General features: G+C 42.8%; 2 long non-coding RNA genes across 5 annotated transcripts; both read right to left on the bottom strand.

Moving 5' to 3' along the window:
- Positions 1–5,918: 5,918 nt before the first annotated feature.
- LOC141728964 (uncharacterized) lies at positions 5,919–9,465 on the bottom strand. Its single transcript, XR_012580219.1, has 4 exons — positions 8,950–9,465; positions 7,733–8,872; positions 7,250–7,342; positions 5,919–6,179 (listed from the first exon to the last, which is right to left on the bottom strand). It is a non-coding gene; the product is annotated as an uncharacterized LOC141728964 (long non-coding RNA).
- Positions 9,466–9,979: 514 nt separating this feature from the next.
- On the bottom strand, positions 9,980–12,673 carry LOC141728965 (uncharacterized). Of its 4 annotated transcripts, none has more exons than XR_012580223.1 (4): positions 11,366–12,673; positions 11,175–11,262; positions 10,221–10,293; positions 9,980–10,123 (listed from the first exon to the last, which is right to left on the bottom strand). It is a non-coding gene; the product is annotated as an uncharacterized LOC141728965 (long non-coding RNA). The 4 variants fall into 4 exon arrangements; XR_012580221.1 differs by having other exon boundaries at positions 10,221–10,290; positions 11,366–12,672; XR_012580220.1 differs by lacking the exon at positions 9,980–10,123 and having other exon boundaries at positions 10,130–10,290; positions 11,366–12,672.
- Between the last annotated feature and the right edge of the window lie 1,453 nt (positions 12,674–14,126).

The raw sequence follows: 14,126 nt of genomic DNA on the forward strand, positions 1-14,126 counted from the left end.
CCCAGCACTGCGAGCAGCCGAAGCCCGCGCTCGCTGCCGGCCCCGGACGGAGCGCAGCTCCCGCCAGGAGACCGGCTCCTCCGGCGGCTCCTCCGGCACGCGGGGCCGGCGCCGGCCCGGAGAGCCGCGCCCGCTGCCCCTGCCCGGCGGGGCCGGCACCGGGCCCGGGGGTGGCGGCGGCGCCCGAGCCCCGCGCCCGGAGCGGCCGGCACCGCCCGGGCCGCCGCAGCAGCGCCCGCGCCGCCTCTGCCGCCCGTGGCCGGCCCGGCGCGGCTCCCCTCGGCTCGCACCGGCGCGGCTCCGCCACCGCCGCCCTCGGCCGGCCCGGCCGCGCCAAATCCCCCGTGCGCCCCGGCAGCTGCCCGGGCCGTGCCAGCGCCGCTCCCGAGCGGCAACGTTCCGGCCCGGGCCGCGGCCACCACAAGCGCCCTCCGATGCAGCGGCACGGCCCCCTTGCAGCCCTGCAAACGCTGCCACAGCTGCAGCTTCCCGCAACCGAAGCCCGAAACTGACGCCGCAGGCGGGGCTCGCCTCCCTTCAACAAGGGCAAAGAAGTGTCCTCTCCCCTTCACGTTCGTCCCCTACGAGAGCACAAAAGAAGGGGCGCTCCTCAAATGAAAGCCTTCGACTGATGGCAAAGGGCCATTTCCACCTCCATTCAAAGCCTTGAAAAGGAGGGACACCACGGCTGCCCCCTCCATTTCAACCCTAGGGTGATGAAAATGGGGTGGCTGCCTTCAAACCAAACCCATAACACCACAAGAATACTTTTCCCATTCCCCTTCAAATAGAACGCAGGGATTCCCTGTCACCCCCGGGATACCCCCAACAGCCTGGAAAAGGCAGCTTTTCCTGCAATCAACGCCCTTAAAACCACAAGTGAAGAGGGATCCCCTCAGTTCAAACGCAGACAATAAAAGAAGAGGAGCTGCTTCCTTCTCCTTAATCCCTTTCGTCCTCATAAGCTCCATTTCTGCTCCTGGGGAAGCGGGGAGGGACTGGCAAGATGAAATTGCAAAGGGGAAGGACAAAATTCCCCGCTCCAAACCCACACGGGCTCACCTGCTCGGCTGCTGCTCCCCGGCACAAAGATTCGTCCCTCGGCACAAACCCCTCCACTCAGCAGCTCCATGCAAAAATGTACAGAGGCAAACTCTCCCCCCGTTAAAACCGCCTCGCCCCGGCAAGACCCACCCCCTCATCATCCTCACAGCTCACACCTGGGCTGCTCCGAGCCCTCATCATCCTCACACTCACACCTGGGCTGCTCCGAGCCCCTCATCATCCTCACACTCACACCTGGGCTGCTCCGAGCCCCATCATATATTTGTCATATTTATATTCGCTTTTAGATTTAGAATTTATATTACTGTATAATATTTATTATATTGTATATTACATCTCTTCATGTTACTTACATAGATTTCTATTTCTATTTCTATTTCTTTTTAAATTCATAGTTTAGTATTACAACTTTAGATTTTTATTATATATTTCTCTATGCCGATTTAGATTTCTATTGTACTTATATTATTTAAAATAAAACCCCTGCCTCTAACGAAAGAAAAACCACAGACACCCCTTTATTTAAACCACACTTAAAATTTTAAAAATAATTTTGTTTGTCGTAATTCTATTCACATTTACATTTGTAATTTTCATTTATTATATTTATAGATATCTTATAGATTGGAGAGAGAACCTTTTATATAATAATAGATATATTATTTTTACACAACATATTTCTTTTACTTATATTTACGTATATTAAATATTTATCGATATCGAGATATATAGGATATAATTGGATTTCTATTTTTATACCTTTTATGAAATCTCCAGCCTATACCCCAATAAAAGCCAAACAATCCCCAATTTATTTAAACTAGATTTAAACATCAATCCTGTCACGGCTGCATTGCACAGCAGTGCCCCGAGCTAATCTGACACTTGTTCATCTCCTGTACCTGAGACTGAACCCGCTCACCTTGATCGCACCTGGCAGAACCATTTTCGTACCTTTTCCTGGCATTGCTTGGGTTTTCTCTTCCCTTTTTTGTGGCCTCTATTGCCTCTCTTTCTTGCCTTGTTTCTTGGGGCTTTTACTCCCTTTTTCCTTGACGTTTTCTGGCATTTCTTGGGTTCTTTTCTTCGTTTCTTCTTGCCCATCTTGGGGGGTTTTTTCTGTTTGTTTCTGGGGTTTTTTTCCGGAAATTTTCATCCCCATCCTGTTTTTTTTTTGGGTTTTTTTTTTTTTTTTCTGATTTTATTTCTTGCCCATCTTGGGGATTTTTTCTGGGTTTTTTCTTGCGCATCTCCAAGTCTTTATCTTTTTTTTTTTTTTTTTTTTTTTTTTCCCTGCGTTTCTCCTTGCCCTCCTTGGTTTTTTTTCTTTGGCCTGCCTGCCTTCCTTCCTTCCTGCCTTCCTGTCCTTCTTTCTTTCTTCCTTTCAGTTCCATTCCTTATTTTCTTGTTTTCCTTTTCTTTCCTTCTTTCCCTCTATGTCTAATCTTGGTTTTCCTTTCTAGCTTTAGAATAAAAAAGCAGCACTAGAAACTTTCGGGCTACCTGGCAGTAAAAAAAAACTGCAAAACGAAAATGATGTAAAGAAAACTATTTACTCCCTGGGAGCCTGAAATTTTCTACTGCTGTACGTGACATAGAGCTTTTATTCCTTCTTATAGATAGTTGATATTTTATACTTACTTTATACAGCGCCCCCTGCCGTGTGATCCGGAGACCTGCAGGGAGAGCGCTGCGGCGTCCTTCGGTTCTGTTTAAAGAAACTCGGCTCAATTCGGCTTGCTTCGGCTCTTGGTCTAAACTCGTTTCAGTTCGGCTCTTCGGCCCAACTCGGCACGCTTGGGCTAAACTCGGTCACACTCGGCGCATTGTCTAAATGCGGCCAGTGTCGGCTACCCTCGGCTATCGATTCCAGTCGGCTATCATCGGCTCTTAGTGTAAACTCGGATGTTTACGGCCACACTCGGCTCTTCGGCTCAAGTCGGCTCTGTTCGGCCACACTCGGCTCTTCGGCTCAAGTCGGCTCTTTTCGGCAACACTCGGCTCTTCGCCTCTACCGAACAATTCGGCCCCGCTCGAAATATACCTATTTTTACATTGGAAGTATACATTTCTCTTAGGATTTTTACTTCTCTAACACTTGCAGGATTCAAAATAAAACCCCTGCGTCCACCCATACATGCCAAATACAAACCCCTTTCATTTCAACTGTATTTAATTTTTTTTTAAATAATATTTTTCAAATTTAGATCCACATTTATATTTAAATTCTATACTGATGTGTGTTCGATTTTGCATTTCTATTTTCCCATTTATTTATAAATTTATATTCTATGTTACAACTCTTCCTATTACTTCTATTTTTTTTGTATTTTTATTCAGATCTTTATATATTTATTATATCTTTCTGTGTGAGGATTTTTACTTCTGTAGCACTTCCATTATTTAAAATAAAACCCCTGCCTCCACCCACGTTAAAGCCAAAAAGAAAACCCTTTCTTCTCAACTGTATTTCAATATTTTTTAAAATTCTGTTTTTCAGGTCCATATTCACATTTACATTTAAAATGTATACTTACGTATGCTGTTATTTGTATTCTCCATTACATCTCTTCCTATTATCTCTATTTACTTATATTTTGTGTTTATATCTATATTTATATCTTGATTGTATATCTCAATATTGAGAAATATATACCAATATCTACATTCATATCATTTAAAATAAAAACCCTGCCTCTAACCCAGTAAGAATAAAAAAAACCCCAACCCTTTCTTTCAAACAATATTTAAATAGGTTTTATCCTTATGTCTGATCTTTATATTCCTATTTGCATTTATAATGTACATTAATGTATATTGCTTACTTATTTATCTTTATCAATCTCAATTTGTACATAAATTTATATTCTATATTACATCTGATGCGAGCAGTTATATATTTTTATACATATTTTTATACATTGACTATATATTTCTGCGTCAAGATTTTTACTTCTGTAACACTTATTTAAAATAAAACCCCTGCCTCTACTTAAATAAAAGCCAAAAAATTCCCTTTCTTTTAAACTATACTTACCTATTTTTATATTTATATTCCCATTTATAATTTATATTGCCGTATCATGTTATTTATATTCTATACTACAACTCTTCATATTACTTACCTATATTTATAGTTCAATTTGTAGTCATAGTTTAGCAATCTCCCTTTATATATTTATTATCTATTTCTATCTTAAGATTCACATTTCTATAACACTTCTATTATTTAAAATAAAACTCCTGCCTCTAACCAAATCAAAACCAAGGACACTTCTTTATTTCAACCACATTTAAAATTTAACAAGTAACTTTATCTTTCAAAATTATAATCATATTTAGATTGATAATTTTTATTCATTATATTCATAGATATTATATATATCTTAGGGAGAATGCCCTCTAATATAAGCATAGATAGAAAATTTCTGTATTGTATATTTCTTTTACTTGGATTTATTTAATATCAATATTTATAGATATTTGTATTTCCCTATATATTTGTATCTGAATTTTTATTTTTTTCTATTTATATGATTTATTAATAAAAACAGGTCTACAACCTAATAAAACCCCCAATTTAACTATATTTAAGTATTTTTATATTTACAATCTATATTTATATATCTTTGTGCATATATATAATAGACTATCATTTATCTATATGATATCTTGCAATTCTATACCATGAATTATAGTTTTATATATGTATCTGTTCTCTATATTTATGTTTACCACTCTAATGCAATATTTCTTTTTAAATGTATATTTATTTCTATTTTCATCTCTATATTAAACCATATAAATAAGCCACAACAATACCGTACCTTTGTCAGCACCGGCACGCAGCACACGCTCATCCCATCGCAGCACATCAAAACAAAACATATTTTTATCACTAACGGAACAAACATCCCACAACACTGAACCCTCATGAACACTCAAATAAACCTAACCCAAAATAAATTTTAAATCCCACTTCAACTAGCCCAAAACCTGCGCACATGCTCATCATAAACGTCCTCCTAAACCAGTATCTCAAAAACCCCAAAAACCTCAAATACACCTTGAAAATGACACAACTGCTAAGAAAAACAAACACCCACTAAAAATTAAACCAAACCAACTCACTAGACTCAAAACTGTACAACTGACCCTAAACAGTACTAAAAGAAGCCCCCAAAGCTCTACCTTTATGCTAATGCACAAATAAAAACCAATAATCTATAAAACTTAATTTAAAATTAAAAGAAAACTAATTCAAAGCATAAAAATAAAAAAATCTAAACTGTTAAAATACTAAAAAATATCACTACCCAAATTAAAAAACATATTGCCTATAAAAACCCACCATGTAAATACCCCTGTCACCAAAAATAAAACTAAAAAAACCTATCCAACCAGAAAGAAAACGGAACTTAGGAAAACCAAAACCATAACGTTCAAGTACTCACACCACATCCCTTACCGGACAGCAACTATAAACAACATCAAACCATACAATCAATTCTAAAAACCACCTTAAAACCACTACATTGAAAAACCTTTCAAAAATTAAACACTGCATTTAACCAAAGCCATCGAATAAATTCACACCCACAAACTCCGGCAGCCCAGCTGGCCCAACCAAAGCTGTATGTTTATGCATACAGTAAACAAAGCCAAAACCCCAGTAATACCTATCACAAGTCTATGAAAGAAACCTATTGAAATCAATCCTGTCTCAAATACAAACCAACCCATCCAGAAAGTTAGTTCACTCAAAAAACAACTTACACTGAGTTAATCATACCAAGAAATTAAACAACACACCATATACCACCAATGAATATAATAGTCAGGTAAAGAAAAACTACTTTTTTTTTTTCTTTTTTTTATTTAAACTAACTTCTTTTATTAGCTAGAACAAAAGATTTTGCCAGGCCTGTAACAACAACAACAACTTCTTTTTCTTCTTCACCTTCTGAAATGTCCCTTCTCACTCCCAAATTCCTTTCAACTCCTGAGTTTGCATCCAAGCAAAAAGCAAAATTCGTGCGCTCGCGCGTTCGATGCTCCTGTCAGATTCTCTGCTTCCCTCCACATCTTCTTACGCTTTCAGCCTTCACGCCGTCCTGCCGTGATGAGTTTGACAGAAGAATTGGCACATGTTAACAGAGCATTTCCCTCCCTCCCTCCCTCCCTCCGGTTTCCTCAGCACATTCCAATCCATCCCAAGCCTGTCACGATGCACGCTCACCCCAAGGCTCACAGCAAGCATGCAGCAGCTCAGGCTTACTGGGCTCCAGGGCTCTGTGCCTTAGACAGCCGAGGAAACTTCTGATGAGCCTCCGTTCCAATAAACTGGGATGCAAACTCACCTCCATCTCAGAGCCTCAGTGACCTCGGCCAGCCCCTTCCTCACTTCCCTGGGTCACAATCACTTCCAGGCAGAAGGATGCCAAGCAGGCTTTTGTCTTTTCTCTTAAGTGCCAACAGGTAAAATACGTAGGCTTTGACATAACTGATTACCCTCTCTTTGCACTCTCCCAAGGACAGTTTTAAAGAAAAGATAGAAGAAGATTGCTGCTAAATCCATATGGGATAAGGAGGAAAGCAGCAAGGATCCCAGGCCAGCAGCGTGCCCAGGCAGCGTCACGTCCCTGCCACCCTGTGACAAGGCACACAGCTGCAAAGCCCCAAAGCCTGCAGGCCCTGGAGCTGCCACACGGATGGACCCGGTTCCCTTCCCGGGTGCCCAGAGGGAAACCTGAGGGCAGGTGTCCACCCCGAGGCTGCACCCAGAGCCCCGGGCAGGGATGGAGTCGCTGACTGCCCTCTGGGGACGAGACCCTCCCTGCAGGCGACACTGCCTTCGGGTTCTTTTCTGGGTTTTTTTCTTGCCCATCTTGTTGGGGTTTTTTTCTGGGTTTTTTCTTACCCATCTTCGTCTGTTTTACTGGGTTTTAAGCCAACATGGGTACATTCCATGTCAGTACATACAATATAACCCGGCTGAGGATTTTTTATTCTAACTTTAAAAATGAGTTGCAAAACTTGAAAAGCAAAAGTCATATACACAAGGTTAAATCCATTCAGCATGTGCCCACCCATGCAGAGACGAGCAGACACAGACAGACACAGCCACGTGCTCTCACACACACTGACACACTCTTGCCACTTACACGCTCGCTGCGGCCCTTACCTGAGACGCTGAAGAACGTGCTGTGACACATCTTCTGGCTGCTGCTCCTTGAAGTAAATGGCAGACCCTGGGGAAATCAGCAGCCTCGGGGACCTGTGAGACAACAGGAAGGGTCAACGAGTGGCTGACAGCTAGGACTTGTCCCCACTCTGGACCAATAAATTATCTACCCAAAATCCCACAAAAGACAGATGAACAGTAAAGCTTTTATAACTGTTCTACCTAACTGTGACTACGTGCCAGGGCAGGGCAGCTGCGTTCGTCAGTGGCACAATGTAAGTACAGACAGTATCAGCTGAGGCAAACACTGCAAGTGTACACAGGGTGTAAGTATACACAATAAAGGGTAACGCACTTACATGCTGTGTAAGTACACACAGTACAAGCCAACAGAGGTACACAGAATGTGAGTACACACCGTATAATCGAACATAGATACACATGGTATAGGTACATACAACATAAGCCACCACAGGTACATACAACACAAGCCAGGACTGGAGATAACTTCTGGAAGATGAATTCTTGAGACCTACATCCTTTGAGAAGATAGAACCGAGAGAACCACTGCAGTCACCTGAGGAGGTGCATCTGAAACCAAGTCAGGACAAAAGTCAAAGGGAGGCAGGATACCTTAAGAGCTCCAGATGTCCTGTGTCCATCTACAAATCCCATCTGGAGTCCAACTACACCCCACATTACACATTCCAAGTCCCCGGGCCCTCTCCTATCGCACCAGGCTATGCGGCAGGGCAGAGCAGCCCCGGCACAAATGTGTGCTGACACCCGTGACACAGGACAGACAGGACAGGACACACAACTGGGACACAACAGGAACAGAAATCTCTTGGCAAGGAAAATGGCTGCAAGGACTGAGAGCATGCAAAAGGAGATGACTGAGTTCAAACTGACGGTGAGCTGATGAGGCTCAGAGAACACTGCAGGAAGAAGATGCTAACTGAATGATTGATTCCAAGAACAGTAAAGATGGATGCCTAGGAATCCTATGGTCAGAATCCTCTGCCTGCCCTCACATTCTTTCAAGCCCTAATCCACCATAATGGATCCAGGTGGGGCACAGCTGTCCGTACAGCTCAGAACAAGACCTGACAAGACATCTGACTGGATGCTTCCAAACAGAGAACTTTTGACTGGGGAGCTCAGACAGGTATCAGAATCGCATCTCTGGCCTGGGTGCCAGGCCAAGGAATGCAGAGATCACAGATGCTAACAATGATGCCAAGGTTTCTGACAGGCCCCTCAATGTGCTAAGGTAAAAGACAGGAGATACACAAACAACACATAATGCACAGCAGACAAGTGACACCAGACACACCGGGACTGCTCTGCCCTGAGCACCTCAGCACTGTGATCAAAGGTGAGACTTTGCTTTTATGGGGCCTAAGGGGCCACTTCATGGACACCCCCCCACCGCCAAATTGGACTCAAAAACCCCTCCCAGTAATTCCCAAACCAGCACCCTGCCTTCATCCCCTCTGTGGGTCATAGCCCTCTACTTATCTCTCAGACATCTGGCAATGCCGGTCCGTGCCAGGTGCAAAGAAAGGCCACCTCGTCAGCTGGGAAGGTCCTGCTGTCACCGGGCTGGTGTCTCTCAGACAGCTAGAGTAAAGAGAACCAAACATCAGTGCCTGATCTTGGCACCCCATCGGCCAAAACCCCACCAGTCTGCTACTCACCCTGCTCCTAGGAAGGCCCGGCACCTGCTAACTCTGACCCTCTGCCATGGATGCAATGCATCTGCACCTGAAAGAAAGTTAGAACATGTGTCAAACACCACCAGGATAACTCACAAGCTGCAAAGACCTCAGATCCATCTAGGAATAGCATCTAGAGCCCAAGTACAGCCCCCATTACAAATTTACACTCCCCAGGGCTTGTCCCATTGCAGCTGGCCATGCGGCAGGGCAGAACAGCTCCGGCACCCATATGTGTGCAGACACCCGTGACAAAGAACGTGACAAACAGGGGGACATCAAACACCACACATCATGCTTGTGGTGAGGGCCTCGAGGGAAGAAGGCAAAAGGGACCCCAAAGACACACTAGGGAACACGGCACACCGGAAACCACGACACAAACCAGAGCTGTTCTGCACTGCCCGCCTGAAAGCTGCCATCAAAAGTAGAGCCTCTCCCTTTAGCTGTCCTAAGAGGCCCTTGGACAAGTTTGCTTTTCCCTCCGCTAATTTTTAAATCTGTCCCAAGAACTCCCAACCTGCTACGCCCCCATCTCCAGGCCGTGCCTCCCAACTTATCTTTTGGATGATCGGTGATGGGAATCCACGTTGCACCTGAAATGAGTCTGCTTCAGAGAGCCTCGTGATCGCCTGTGAGCCTCTCGGTCAGCTACAATAAAGAAAACCAAAACCAAAGAATGAGTCCAGAGTTATGTGGGCCAAATCCCAGCCAGTCAGCTACTTGCCCTCTCCTGAGTGTGCCTGGCTCCCTCAGGCTCCAGCTTCATCCTGATTCCAAGGCTGTGGCCTTTATTAGGGCTGGCACCTGGGTTAGAGAAAGGCAAAGTTAAATGGCATTCCTGTGAGTGCACTGGATGACTCTGTGTGCTCTAAGACATGGGAATGCCTCTGCTAGAAGCCTTGTGGGGAGGGGGGCCCTCAAATAAACAAATAAACACCCTTTCTCACCCTGCTGCCTGCAAACCCCCTCCCAAGAACTCCTAACTGGATACCTGCACACCCTCCCTCTCCCACTCACAATCCTCAACTCACCTGAAGCCTCAATCTCAAACAGCATCCTTGACACTGGGCAGATCCCTCCTGAGACACGATGAATCTGCTGCAAAAAGTGTTGTCCTTGACACAACCTGGAATCTCTGAAAGGCGTGCTCCTCCTAAAAACCATAAAAAACAAACCAAGAACAAAACCAGAAATTACAAAGGTGCTTTAACACCCCTAAACACAAAACCCAAAATTGTGAACCTACATACTCCCTGTATTCCATGCTGTTTTCTTCACAGTCTCTTCCAAGCCTCTGCTGCTTTAGATGCCCAGAAACACCTGCTGGAAACAAGCTGAGATGAGCTGAAAGAGCCTCTTCACTGAAATGAGAGGAGAACTCCTACCCCAGCACACCCCAGAGAGGGAATGAAGCCCCTCGGCCAAGGCTGGGGTTAATATACCCCCGATGGTGCCTGCCTCTCGTTCCCATGGCACCCAGGAAAAGGGAGGGGGCAAATCCTCCCAGGTATAAAAGCCCTCAGAACAGCTGCAGCTGTTTGGCCTCTCTGACTCAGATTCAAGGGGAGTAAAGGGCTTGTTATAGAAGAAAACTCTTCACAAAAATAACAGTGCTTTCTTTTTTGCAACAGCTACTTGGAGCAGAAGAACAGAAAACTGGTAAGACATAAAACTTTGTGGTTAGGTAGCATAGCTGGATAAATTGGGTCATTTGCTGTTAACTTACATAATTATTCTGTATTTAACCAAAGCCATCTAATAAATTCACACCCAAAACTCCAGCAGCCCAGCTGGCCCTACCAAATCTGTATGTTTATACATACAGTAAACAATACCAAAATCCCAGTAATACCTATGAGAAGTCTATGAAAGAAACCTATTGAAATTAATCCTACCTGAAATACCATCTATTCCTACCTGAAAACCCATCCAGAAAGTTAGCTTCACTCAAAAAACAATTTACACAGAGTTAATAATACCAAGAAATAACACACCATATACCACCAATGAATATAATAGTGAAGGAAAAAAAACCCACATTTTAAATTTTTTTTAATTTAAACTAACTTCTTTTATCAGCTAGAACAAAAGATTTTGCCAGGACTGTAACAACAACTCCTTCTCCTTCTGAAATGTCCCTTCTCCTTCCCAAATTCCTTACAACTTCTGAGTTTAAATCCAATCCAAAAGCAGAATTCGTGCACCTGTGCGTTCAATGCTCCTGTCAGATTCTCTCTTTCCCTCCACATCTTCTTACACTTTCAGTCTTCACGCTGTCCTGCTGGGATGAGTCTGACAGAAGAACAGGCACATGTTAACAGAGCATTTCCCTCCCCAGAGCTGGTTTCCTCAGCGCATTTCACTCAATCCCAAGCCTGCAATGATGCACGCTCACCTGAAGCAGGGGGAGAAATCTGTAAAGGTCACTAAATACATAAAAGCGCATCCCCATTGTTCCATTACTCAGCAGCCCATCCTGCCAAGGTCAGAGCTCGCTGCCCACCGAGGACACGGCAACCAGCAGGGCCCTTTCTCCCACTCTCCAGCACGGACCTGCGAAGCCACAGAGGAGTTTACAGAGACCGGGAGCCGGCGGGACGGGACGGGCGCCCGGCCCGACTTTCCAAAGCTGGCGGCAGCGACGGCGGCGAGAGCCACGGCCCCGCTCCGCCTCCTGCGCCGCCTGCCCGGGGCCGCCCCGCCGGGATTGTCCGGCCCGCGGTCGCTCCCAGCGCCTGGAGCGGGGCGGGCGCGGGCCCGGGGGCTGCAGCCCTGTTCCGATGCCGCTCGCTCCCGCCCCTCGCACTTCCTTCGCTCGGCAGCCGCGTCCTTCCGCCGCCCCCGGCACCCAGCGGCGAGAGGCAGGGCGCTGGCTCGGGGGGTGCAGTACCGCCCTTTGGACACAGGGGGGCAGACTCACCGGGGTGTGCTATTTTCTCCGCCTTTTTGGCCGCCATTTTGAGAAGGTCAAGCCAGTCCGAGACACCCGCGACACGCCACTCCCAACACGGCGGCCTCTCGGCTGCCTGCCGGCTCACGGCTGCAGTACCGCGCTCTGCCCACAAGGAGGCAGCACTGCCGCCCGCCCCAGACGGGGGCGCAGCGCGCCTCGGGGCTGCGGGCAGCGAAGGCGGCAAAAAAGAACAGGGGCGACCCCAGACAAAAACTGCTCTGAAATAAATGCCAAAAACCTGCCTCCTATCGAGCAAGAGTCAAACAAGCCCCCTTGATTTAAAGCCATGTTTAAATAAAAGTTTTATTTCTATTTTTCATATTTATAGTCACACGCATATTTATAGTGAACATTGATGTAGCATGTAATTTATACAATATATTCTGTCTATTCCTATTGTTTATATGTATTTCCCTGTGTTTTTATAAATATCTTTCTCTATTAATTGTATAGTTCTTATATAGTTCTTCTATAGCTTAAAACTACATTTCTAAAATACTTTTATTATTTAAAAAAAAATCCAATTCTAACTAAATAAATACCAGAAAACCCTTCTTTTAAACTATACTGAAATATTGTTATATTTAGAGCTTGCATGACTATATACACATTTATATTTCTAGTTTATATTGATGCATTATATTTAGAATATATATAATATGTATCCTGCTCAAATAATAGAGAGAAATTATTTATTAAATTACGTATCATATCTACTGCTAAACCTTGTTTTTTCCTTTATTTTTAATTTTTATATTAACCTTTAGCTATTTATGATATATTTATATACTTAGACTTCTACCTTTATATTATTTGTATTTATAATTTTTATACTAAAACCCCTGCTTTTGCCAAATGAAAAACAAAACCATCCTTTATTTTCAACTACTTGAAAAATACTTTTATAATTATAATTATCATATCTATCATTTGTTTTATAAGTATAGTACATCAATTGATATATCTATTTTATATCTATTTCCTATAATATACTAAAAAAGATATATACAGTATTACTTTTATTATGCGTAGTATCAATTGATGTTATTTTATATTTACAATTATTTAAAAATTTTATGTATACCTGCATATATTTGAAACACATTTCTATATTTATATTTGAGTTGGGTTGTGTCTATATTTATATTCTCTATCTACATATCTATAAATACACACAATACTCTAATTAAAAAAGATAATATCTTATTGTAACATATAATAACTTATGTTACAAGTAAAATTTTAAAAAAATATCAAATATATAAAAACAAGAGAGGTTTATTCCCATTTCCACACATCTGTTTTGTTTAAATGTAGTTATAATATTACATTAGAAATCCAATTCCTAAATAAAATTACAATACAAAGAGCATTGAATTGCCAGCAATATCTTCGAAAAACATCAAGATACCTCCAACAGCCAAAAATCTGCCAGCCAAAAAACCACAAAACACTCTTTTCAATAACAAATTCTCATCATATCCGAAAAATGGAACCAAGATAAAAGAAAACCCTATAGAAACACGCACAGCAAATTACAACAACTACTAAAAAAATAAAATCAAACCAACCTACTAAACCCCAAACAGTGCCACTGACCCAGAAGGTTACTAAAAAAAAATAAACAAAATTCTACCTCTACACTAACTCAAAGAATAACCAATCCTCTGTAAAAATAACAGCCGAACTACTTAACGAAATAGAAAAAATCTCAAGGTCTAAAAACTAAGAAAACAACTACTCAATACTACTTGAAAAGATCCACCATATAAATACCCAGATTCCCAAAAAAAAACCGATGAACAACAATCAAATACATGAAAGAACAACAACAACAACAAAAATAATAAAAAAAAAAAAACCAACAACAAAAAAAGCCCCAAAACCGAATAAACTTTCATTTTCAACAAAAATATTATTCCCAACGGAATAAACCCATAGTGCCTCAAGCTATCAAAATAAAAATAACACCTAGAAACAAACACAAAGACTAAAGACAAACGTAACCATAAACAATGTCTCCCAAATTACCCGCAACCATAAAACATACACTACAATCAAACCAACCAAATAAATAAAAGCCCTGGAAGACGATAAACACACATGCAATTCTCGAGATTAAAAACCCGCTGCTATGAACGACACGACGCTACCTCAAAAGCCCACCGAAACAAACACTACCCGCTCACGCCAATAAAAGCCA

This window comes from Zonotrichia albicollis, chromosome 4 (genome assembly GCF_047830755.1).
Source record: "Zonotrichia albicollis isolate bZonAlb1 chromosome 4, bZonAlb1.hap1, whole genome shotgun sequence".
Classification (NCBI taxonomy): domain Eukaryota; kingdom Metazoa; phylum Chordata; class Aves; order Passeriformes; family Passerellidae; genus Zonotrichia; species Zonotrichia albicollis.